We start from the raw sequence: 11,991 nt of genomic DNA, 5'->3' as shown, positions 1-11,991 counted from the left end.
GTATGGTATGTTACATAAGACAGGTTTCATTCAAGGATACTTCAGGATTTTGGCAATGAAGCCCTTGATCTACTTCCTCAAGGGCTTCATTGCCAAAATCCAGAGTCAGATGAATTTATGGATTATGGATCCCATTTTTATGTCTCTGTGTGCAGTTTGAAGGAAGTTGCTAACTACCATTAGTGCAATTACTAACTAGCGTTAGCGCAATGACTGGAAGTCTATGGTAACTGCTTATCACAAAGTATCCCTTTCAGGCAAAAACTAAAGTGTGGTGGTTGGTTGGGGTGGATGGGTGAGCATATAACGCAAACGTCTAGAAATCCAAAGGTTGCGTGTTCAAATAACATTTTAGCTAATTAGCTACTTTGCAACTACTTAGCATGTTAGCTAACCTTTCCCCTAACCTTAACCTTAATATCCCTTTAACCCAGCATTTCCAAAACTCAGTCGTCGGGATCCCGAAGGGGTCATTATTTGATTATTTGAATCAGCTTTGTAGTGCTAGGGCAAAAACCAAAACGTGCACCCATGGGGTCCCGAGGACCGAGTTTGGGAAACTCTGCTAACTCGCAACCCTAACCTTAACCCTAACTTTAACCCCTAGCCTAGCAAACGTTAGCCACCTAGCTAAAGTTAGCGTTAGCCACCTAGCTAACATTAGCCACAACAACTTGGAATTCGTAACATATCGTACAAATTGCATTTCATAACATATCATATGAAATGGATTATGGACATCCACAAATGAATACATACCTTGTGGTAGGCCTGAGCCGTTGATAGGACCAGGCCGATATTGGTCAAGTTCCCGAGGTTCAAAGACAAGGTAGCTGTTTTGGAAAGAGACAAGAACTTGAGAGGAACGTATATCTTCCTCAACGAGGACTATCCCGAAGCTGTGCGCCAGAAGAGGAAAGAACTGATTCCAGCCATGAAAGCTGCCAGAGCGCGTGGGGACATTGCGTACATCCGGTACGACAGACTCATTGTCCACCCTCCCTCCCAGAAACCTGGAAGGGATGAGAGAGCCAAGCCTATGGGTTCGTAGCCTCAACCCCGCAGCACACACACACACACACCAATTGATTAATGGACTGCTGAATTTCTATTTTTTTTATTTTGCTTTGTCTGCTCTTTTCAATATTATGTCTATGATAAGCTGTCCCAGGACAGGGCTGAAAATAACCCGTATTAATAACTTGCTAACATCAGATAACATTCATATATTAGCCATTTATGAGACTCACTTAGATAATTAACTTGATGATACATCAGTAGCAATACAAGGATATAACATTTATAGAAGAGACAGAAATACTTATGGGGGAGGAGTTGTTCAGAGTTGTTCAGAGCCATATCCCTGTAATGCTTAGAGAAGATCTCATGTCAAGTGTTATTGAAGTGTTATGGTTGCAGGTTCACTTGGCACATCTAAAGCCTTTTCTTTTGGGGTGTTGCTATGGGCGACCAAGTGCTGACAGTAAGTATCTAAATAATATGTGTGAAATGCTTGATAACGTATGTGATGTAAACAGAGAGGTTGTCACGTTCTGACCTTTATTTCCTTTGTTTTGATGTTATTTAGTATGGTCAGGGCGGAAGTTGGGGTGGGCAGTCTATGTTTGTTTTTCTGTGATTTTGGGATTTCTATGTTTCGGCCTAGTATGGTTCTCAATCAGAGGCAGGTGTCATTAGTTGTCTCTGATTGAGAATCATACTTAGGTAGCCTGGGTTTCACTGTTTGTTTGTGGGTGATTGTCTATGTTAGTTGCTTGTGTCAGCAGTTCTCATTATAGCTTCACGGTCGTTATTCGTTTATTGTTTTGTATAGTTTGTATTCAGTGTTCAGTGCTTTCTTTTATTAAAAACTTCATCATGAACACATACCACTCTGCATTTTGGTCCGTTCCTTACGACGATCGTGACAGAGGTCTACTTACTTGGGGTTTTCATAAAGCTGTCCGCTCAAGAGGAAGCTTCATACTGTAACCAGTGCCTGTAATCTGGTTTAGGTTATTAATCAACCTACCAGGGTTACAAACACTACAGGAACAAGATGATCCACATGTACCGATCACATTGTTACTAATGCTGTCGAACTTCGTTCTAAAGCTATATCCATACCCATTGGATGCAGTGATCACAATATAGTGGCTATATCCAGGAAAGCCAAAGTTCCAACAGCTGGGCCTAAAATAGTATATACAGTGGGGCAAAAAAGTACTTAGTCAGCCACCAATTGTGAAAGTTCTCCCACTTAAAAAGATGAGAGGCCTGTAATTTTCATCATAGGTACACTTCAACTATGACAGAAAAAATTAGAAAAAAAATCCAGAAAATCACGTTGTAGGATTTTTTATGAATTTATTTGCAAATTATGGTGGAAAATAAGTATTTGGTCAATAACAAAAGTTTCTCAATACTTTGTTATATACCCTTTGTTGGCAATGACAGAGGTCAAACGTTTTCTGTAAGTATTCACAAGGTTTTCACACACTGTTGCTGGTATTTTGGCCCATTCCTCCATGCAGATCTCCTCTAGAGCAGTGATGTTTTGGGGCTGTTGCTGGGCAACACAGACTTTCAACTCCCTCTAAAGATGTTCTATGGGGTTAAGATCTGGAGACTGGCTAGGCCACTCCAGGACCTTGAAATGTTTCTTACGAAGCCACTCTGCCGTTGCCCGGGCGGTGTGTTTGGGATCATTGTCATGCTGAAAGACCCAGCCACGTTTCATCTTCAATGCCCTTGCTGATGGAAGGAGGTTTTCACTCAAAATCTCATGATACATGTCCCCATTCATTCTTTCCTTTACACGGATCTGTCGTCCTGGTCCCTTTGCAGAAAAACAGCCCCAAAGCATGATGTTTCCACCCCCATTCTTCACAGTAGGTATGATGTTCTTTGGATGCAACTCATCATTCTTTGTCCTCCAAACACGACGAGTTGAGTTTTTACCAAAAAGTTATATTTTGGTTTCATCTGACCATATGACATTCTCCCAATCTTCTTCTGGATCATCCAAATGCTCTCTAGCAAACTTCAGAAGGGCCTGGACATGTACTGGCTTAAGCAGGGGGACACGTCTGGCACTGCAGGATTTGAGTCCCTGGCGGCGTAATGTGTTACTGATGGTAGGCTTTGTTACGTTGGTCCCAGCTCTCTGCAGGTCATTCACTAGGTCCCCCCGTGTGGTTCTGGGATTTTTGCTCACCGTTCTTGTGATCATTTTGACCCCACGGGGTGAGATCTTGCGTGGAGCCCCAGATCGAGGGAGATTATCAGTGGTCTTGTATGTCTTCCATTTCCTAATATTTGCTCCCACAGTTGATTTCTTCAAACCAAACTGCTTACCTATTGCAGATTCAGTCTTCCCAGCTTGGTGCAGGTCTACAATTTTGTTTCTGGTGTCCTTTGACAGCTCTTTGGTCTTGGCCATAGTGGAATTTGGAGTGTCTGTTTGAGGTTGTGGACAGGTGTCTTTTATACTGATAACAAGTTCAAACAGGTGCCATTAATACAGGTAACGAGTGGAGAACAGAGACAAATACTTATTTTCCACCATAATTTGCAAATAAATTCATTAAAAATCCTACAATGTGATTTTCAGGATTTTTTTTCAACATTTTTTTTCAACATTTCATAGTTGAAATGTACCTATGATGAAAATTACAGGCCTCTCTCATCTTTTTAAGTGGGAGAACTTGCACAATTGGTGGCTGACTAAATACTTGTTTTGCCCCACTGTAAGAGATCATACAACATATTTTGCTGTGACTCTTATGTGGATGATATTAAAAATATTTGTTGGTATGATGTAACTAATGAGGAGCCTCCAGACACTGCACTTGATGAATTTATGAAATTGCTTCTTACAACTATTGATAAACATGCACCTGTTAAGAAACTGACTGTTAGAACTGTTAAGGCTCCATGGATTGATGAGGAATTGAAAAACTGTATGGTTGAAAGAGATGGGGCAAAAGGAGTGGCTAATAAGTCTGGCTGTACATCTGACTGGCTTACTTACTGCAAATTGAGAAATGATGTGACTAAACTCATCAAAAAGAAGAAGAAACTTTATTATGATCAATTAAATTAATGAAATTATGGTCAGAAAGACTCCAACTCCAACTTTCATCAAATCAGATGGCTTATTCATCACAAAACCATTTGATGTTGCCAATTATTTTAACGATTATTTCATTGGCAAAGTGGGCAAATGTAGGCAGGAAATGCCCACAACAAACAGTGAGCAATTATATTCATGCATAAAAAAAACTAATAATGAAAGAAAAGCAGTGCAAGTTTGAATTTTGTTAAGTTAGAGTGGGAGAGTTGGAAAAATGGTTAACCATCAATAATGACAAACCTCCTGGCATTGACAACTTAGATGGAAAGCTACTGAGGATGGTGGCCGACTCTATAGCCACTCTTATCTGTCATATTTTTAATCTGAGCCTAGAGGAAAGTATTTGTCCTCAGGCCTGGAGGGAAGCCAAAGTAATTCCGCTACCCAAGAGTGGTAAAGCGCCTTTACTGGTTCTAACAGCAGACATATAAGCTTGATGCCAGCTCTTAGCAAACTGTTGGGAAAAATTGTGTTTGACCAAATACAATGCCATTTCTCTGTAAACAAATGAACAACAGACTTTCAGCATGCTTATAGAAAAGGGCACTCAACATGTACTGTACTGACACAAATGACTGATGATTGGTTGAAAGAAATTGATAATAAGAAGATTGTGGGAGCTGTACTGTTAGATTTCAGTGCAGCCTTTGATATTATTGACCATAACGTGTTGTTGAAAAAACTTAAGTGCTATGGCTTTTCAACCTCTGCCATATTGTGGATTCAGAGCTATCTATCTTATAGAAAGCAAAGCGATTTCTTTAATGGAAGCATCTCTAATGTCAAACATGTAAAGTGTGGTGTACCGCAGGGAAGCCCTCTACTCTTTTCTATATTTACCAATGACCTGCCACTGGCATTAAACAAAGCATGTGTGTCCATGTATGCGGATGATTCAACCATATACATGTACGCATCAGCAACCACAGCTAATGAAGTCACTGAAACCTTTCACTAAGAGTTGCGGTCTGTCTTGGAATGGGTGGCCAGTAATAAACTGGTCCTGAACATCTCTAAAACTAAGAGCATTGTATTTGGTACAAATCATTCCGTAATTGCTAAACCTCAGCTGAATCTGGTAATGAATGGTGTGGCTGTTGAACAACAAATTACTTGGTGTTACCTTAGATTGTAAACTGTCATGGTCAAAACATATAGAGTCAATGGTTGTAAAGATGGGGAAAGGTCTGTCTGTAATAAAGAGATGCTCTGCTTTTTTGACACCACACTCCAAAAAGCAAGTCCTGCAGGCTCTAGTTTTGTCTTATCAGGATTATTGTCCAGTTGTGTGGTCCAGTGCTGCAAGGAAAGACCTAGTTAAGCAGCAGCTGGCCCAGAAAAGAGTGGCACATTTTGCTCTTGTAATCAGAGGGCTGATATAAATACTATGCATGCCAGTCTCTCTTGGCTAAGAGTTGAGGAGAGACTGACTGCAACTCTTCTTCTTTTTAAAAGAAACCTTAATGTGTTGAAAATCTCAAATTGTTTACATAGTCAACGTACACACAGCTCTGACACACACACTTATCCCACCAGACATGCCACCAGGGGTCTTTTCACAGTCCCCAAATCCAGAACAAATTCAAATTCAAGAAAACTTACAGTATTGGCTTTTGCAACAGCTAATGGGGATCCTAATAAAATACCAATTACCAAATACTAATTGGAGTATTCTGTCCCGAATTTACATTTACTATGGTACCTCTACCCAAGAGTCCAGGTTGCTGGTAAGGTCTCTCCCATATCAAACTATCCGTTGCCTTGGTCTACAGTGTAGAAGTCAGCATTCCCTTTATACAGCTGTGCAATTTTGGTGACTTTCTTCTTGCATAAATAGGGCCTCACAGTGGAAGTGTCATAATACTCATAAAACCCAGTGGTGAAACAGGGAAAAGGTTCCAATCGTTTTCCCACCATTCATTTTTCCCATAGGGGATTTTAGAAACACTTAAAATAAGGGCTGTGTTTCGTGTAGGTTTACCCTGGTGTGACGTTTAGATAACCGTGTAAATCTCTCTAGGACAAGGTGACTTCATCAATATATTCAGCTCTATTAACTCTCAGATTTGAAAATGCTAATTAACATCAAAGTAGACGTCATGCAAGACTACAAATCCCTGCAAGCTCCTGCACGTCATCTCTAGCTGACACCTTTGCTAACAGGTATTGTGTCAATTTAAAACTTGTACAAGACAGTTCACAGAATTGTCCATTTAAAGAAATGTAGCCAATTTATTCATTACTACATTTAGCCAACATTCGATAGTTAACCCAGAGTGTCTTACCTTTTGCCTCAATTCATCAGTCTCGTCCATCATGGCATTTGTAGTTCTTTATGATAGCCACATTAGCAGCTAACTAGCCGTTCATTTTTGGTTGATAAATACAAATATTGAGAAAAGTCACCTTGTCCGAGAGAGATTTACACGGTTATCTAAACGTCATGCCAGGGTAAGCCTACACGAAACACAGCCCTTATTTTAAGTGTTTCTAAAATCCCCTATGGTAAAAATGAATGGTGGAAAAATTATTGGAACTGTGGTACTCTATAGGAGTAGGGGAGACCTTGGTTGATTGTCACACTATTTACTCTGGTGTGTATTTCTCAGTACCCGTATATCTTAGAAGACTATTTTCAATATTAGAAAAAATACTAAGGTCTTGGGTTGAAATGGGGACCATTTCTATCCTCATATCTTATTCCAACCTGGAGTTATAGGCCATCAAACACACTCTGTCCAGTTGTGACAACCAGGCCTATCTCGGGGTTGGTATTCCTAACACATTTCAGCACTTTATGCCATAAGATTAACATATGACATTATGAGTACATTTCTGTGCATGTGTGTTTGTGTGGGTGTGTGACACAAAACATATCTGTGTGAGAGAAGCAATAAAGGGAGCTTTTTTTTTTAGCACAAGTACAAAACATCTTGGGATGTATTATAATGTAATTGATAGTGACAACCAACACTACCTTCCATGTGACAACCCCAGTCTTCTCTAATTGTGACTGTTTACCGACTTACTTTTTTAATCGACTAGGCTTGAGCTTTAAACGTTATAGACCGTAAATAATGATCAATGCATTATGAGGAATGTCAAAAAGTGTCGCGGACTTGTCAAATTGATGCCATAGGATGTGTGAAATTGAGTAGGCCTATAATAATTTAGGACACGAATCATAATGCGTTATTATTCACAGTAAATAGCTTAAAGGGCCCATGTTCTCTTATTTTCTAACAATTCATTTTTTTATTGTTTCGTTTTTTTAAAGATCGATGCAAATATGTTGTGTTGCCAAGAGAGCAGAATAGTTTGGGCGAAATGGTGCTCCAGATGAAATGGCTAAGTAAGTGCATGTTGAACCTGTCCATGCAATTAACTTTTGTTCGTGTAATGCAACAATTATGAGACCTGGTCCTAACTACCCACTCCCCTGAGTAGAAACTCACCCTGCAATAACTTAATTGTCATATCACTTTTTGATTGACTTTACGTTTCTCTTTATTGGCTGTTGAAGTTTTTCTTCAAACAGATTTTCTCTTACCTTTTTCTTTAGCTTTGGTTAATATTTTCGTTAAACTGTGCTACATTACGGATGTTGCTGTGCGTGCGCTCTGACCTTTTACGTGCTTCGTTAATTTTTATTATCGATAACTTGCACATACATAGATGCATCCGCACACTTACCCAAACCGATATCATGGGCAGAGGGCGTGCGGCGGTGCCTATGGGGACTGAGGATGGATATTAAATAGGCTATCATGTCAGAACGAATGTTATTTTCCGTCGGTGCTAATCATTTGAACGGCGCGGAGTTAAACGCACAGGCAGTCCATTAGATCATTAAAATAGGCTGGTGTAACACCCGCCGAGTCATTACTACACAATTCCCCCGTCAGAGACTTCCAACCGCCCTAAGCACAGTTTAATCAAATTAGATAGCGGGCTATGTCTTGGGGTTTCTTCTATTGATATTCATTAAAAATACATGATTTATCACTAAGCTCTCCGAGGTATGGCCCATTCATCCGTCTGAAGGTAATAAACGCCACGTATAGGCTATAAGTAGGCTATAGGCTATAAGAAGATAAACAGTTGGAATTAATTTACTAGGGAGAGACAAGCCACAGTTCTTATACCGACGTCGTCTGGCAACAGATTGTCAATATAAAACAGTGGTTAATAGCATAATAATAATAATAATAACCTGATAATAATAAAATATAAATCGAAATACAAATATAAATAGATAAATTAATCACGATCATGTAATAGAGCAGAGTTATACATTGCACCTCAACGATCTGCCCTATTGTGTGTCGCGCTACGCGTAGCACTAGGCTACATAGGTCTAATATGTTTAGCTACAACACACGCACAACACACATATAGACCGTCCTTATCGGGAAGGTTTTGTTTCTGAGAATGTGAGTTTTATCAGTTGATCAAATAATTATCAAAGATGGTTTTCATATCTTTCCAAACGCGTGGCTTAGCTTTTTTTATCGGTCTGACCTTATAGTTCTCGCTATCAATTCAGTAAATAAAAACAGCGGATTATGAGTATTTCCCCCCAAATCAATTCATTAATTTACTTTCAATTCACTGCTCGTTTTTCTCTTCAGGAATACACATGGGATTGACCTCAACCTGACGCACTGCATAAATTAAATTGTAGTTTATGCGGCAAAACATTGTAGGCTATAGGCCTACTTCAATATTATATTAGGCCTAATATAACTAGGCCTCATGTTTAAAATAGTAGTCGAAACAGGTGATCCAACACGTAGGCCAATGGATATTTTCATTAACCGTTTCTCTGATTCTTGGCAAGACAATATTTGAAGTTGCCTTGTTCTTTTTGTTCTGTTACAAGCCAATATGTGAAGTTGCCTTGTTCTTTTTTTTCTGTTACATTAGCCTGCCTAACCGTTTAGAAATATTCTTGCTCCCATGATTACACATTCGATTTCAATCGATTTCTTTTTTTCCTGTAGATATTGTAGGCTTTTGAGGAGGATTTGAGCGTCGACAATGGAATTTCGATAGATCTCAAATTTCTTCCAAAAAATAACTCTAAGCCTACTGGGATATACCAATGTTCTAAGTCTTCATAGTGCAAGTCTCATACGGCGAGTAAACGATGAGAATGCCTGGTATAGTGCACGATACTGTAATATGTTGGTCATTAATTACAAATGAGAGATAGGACTCGACTGAGACCATGCAGCTGTGATTTGCTGATTGTTGACACTAGAGGGCGTCTGAGTCCATGATAGAGGAAGTGATACCAGTGCCATGTTCATAGCCACCTCCAAGCGCGTCAGAACGGAAAAATAGAAAACTCATGTCTGTCTGTATCAAAACAGGTTTGAAGCAGGAAATACATTAACATGTGGGCTATCGCTTACTTTTATGTTTGTCAATTTCTCTGTTTTATGAGTAGACGTAGGGGTAGGCCTTGGCTTAATATTTATTATTTAGATTAACCTAAAAGTTTGTTGATTACGATAAACGTGTGATTATATTAGGTCTACGATAATCCCTTGAATATACAGCACTCCATGAAAAATGTCATTCATGAAAAATATAACAAACGATAGGTTATTTATTTGGCTAACCAGGAAACCTTATGCACTCAACATTTAAACACACTGAGATTGCAATGCCGAGATTCCCATATTTGAACAATTGTGTCGAGAGGTGGACAAGTCAGCGTACTAAGGGTGAGCTCTTGGATAAACGTCCGTCAATGTATTTCAGATCTAACTAACATTAATGCACTGACATAGAAGGCAGGCAGGCCTCCGCTCAACAGATAAATGGTTGGCGTCCCATGTGGACCATCTCGGCCTCCCCATTCATCATCATAACAAGCGTTTAGTGTAAAATTAACAACGACTTAACTACTACAGCAATAAACATGGTCATGCATTACCCCGAGATTGATGCAGATTGCTGGGTGGTATCTGCAGCCCGTCCGAGGGAGACGGGCGTTTGCGGTAGAGGAAACCTGTCCGTTTCCATTAACGCCCAAGTCATGTAATTAATTTGATGAGCTTCGCGCCTGTGTGTGTGATGTGTGTGTGATCGTACTCACGGATGTTTCTTACGAATTTGACTCGAATTATTGTCCTAGCGTAGGCCTATATGGACTCAGACACACACACAGGGAGAGCGAAGGGAAGCTCAGGGTGATAATTTGGCCTATAGCTGCATAATCCTTCAGATTTGATCTAATACCTGCCGAAGCATGGGCAGCATGCGCGCCCATCACTCAGTGTTATAATGCCACATTGTGAAATCTAGCCATTAATATGAAGTGTAAGGCTGGGGATAATGCCTGGACCAGTAAAGCTTGAAATTCCCCCGAAAAGGCAAGGCTCTATTTACCAAGGATTTTGAGCTAATTCCTTGGGTTTCTCTCTGATTTGTAAAAAGAAACTTCCATTATCTTTACTGGGAGAGGGCAATGCTGAGAGAGCCAGAAAAGGGGGAGATCCTAGTAGAGCTAGGCTTGACAGAGGTGCATTTAGGCCGAAATGGTCACCCGGGGTAACCCAGCCAGAATATCTTCTCCTCTCCATCTGACGGCGCGTGGCCTACGTCCCCAAACGCGCTCAATGGAGTCCTGTGTGCGTAAAGACCCACCATAAACACGCAATTTTCGCGCTTTATTTGTACTCATTAGCCTAAATTTGCTTTTTAGATGTGCCCTGCGATGTCATAACATCAACGTTTAGAGACAGATCGTTCATACCACAGAAACGATGGAATGGTCCAGCAGAAGTGTGGGAAATGGGTATAGTGAAGCATAAAGAGGCACACAGAGAATTGGTGGTTCGTATTGAGCGCTGAATTATTGCGCGAGCCCCAGGTCATTTCCATATATTGAAATGTGCCCGAGCGCCGAGTCACTCAATTTCCTCCGGGCTCCCGCGCGTGGAGCATGCACGTGACCACAGATTTCACCCTCTCTCCCTCTCCTTTGAGGATAGTATTTTTTTTCTGTTTTGTTATAACATATTAATCGTTTGCATTGGGTTATAAGACAAAACGGGACTGTTCTGTATTTATCTTTCTGATCAATACACAGGTCGACAAAAACTGGTCAGTAGTCCATCCATTATTTAGCCCATTATTTTTGATGAATTGACTTGAAACACAAGTCTACGAATAGGTAGGCCTATTGTAAATAAACAAGGTCTGCATGCTCAACCTAAACAGCAATTAAAACATCTCTCTCGCACACACACGTGCACGTGGTGCTAGATGAATACCTCCAATGCATTAACACCGCCTGACTGATTTATGACGAATTCGGGCGCGGGCTACCATTTGCACATTGAGATTCTCGCGTCCTGGGTTCCCTCGCTCACGAGTCGTAGCGCTCTATTGGATTTGATCAATGTCTGCCTTGAGTGAGCAGGGGAGAGAGGGGGAGAAAGAGTAGGGGGAGAAAAAAAGGAAAACATTATTTGTGCCAACAGATGGAGTAGGGTGTATGGAGAGGTCGAGGTTAGCGCGCTGTGCCTGAGAATCGGCTGCGGGGTGTTAAATCGAGGGCCCGCCAAAAGCTTTCACGCTGCCTTACCAACAGTAGCCTCCCTAGACTGGCCAACAAACGCGTTGTCCATGAAAGACTAGTAGGCATGTAAAGCGGCAGTTTAGGGGGAATCGATATTAATTAAAATTGTCAACTAACAAATACATCTGCGTGGACATCTTTTGAACTTGTTTACACCTTTATGATGCCATTGTTCTATGCTATTGTGGGAAACGTCACTACAAATGAGAATTCCAATCATTGCGACGCTATATGGTGGGCGGTCCACACTATGCAAATAATC

The sequence above is a fragment of the Oncorhynchus mykiss genome, chromosome 1 (assembly GCF_013265735.2).
Source record: "Oncorhynchus mykiss isolate Arlee chromosome 1, USDA_OmykA_1.1, whole genome shotgun sequence".
NCBI classification, from domain to species: domain Eukaryota; kingdom Metazoa; phylum Chordata; class Actinopteri; order Salmoniformes; family Salmonidae; genus Oncorhynchus; species Oncorhynchus mykiss.
Note: the sequence above shows the minus strand (reverse complement) of the source record.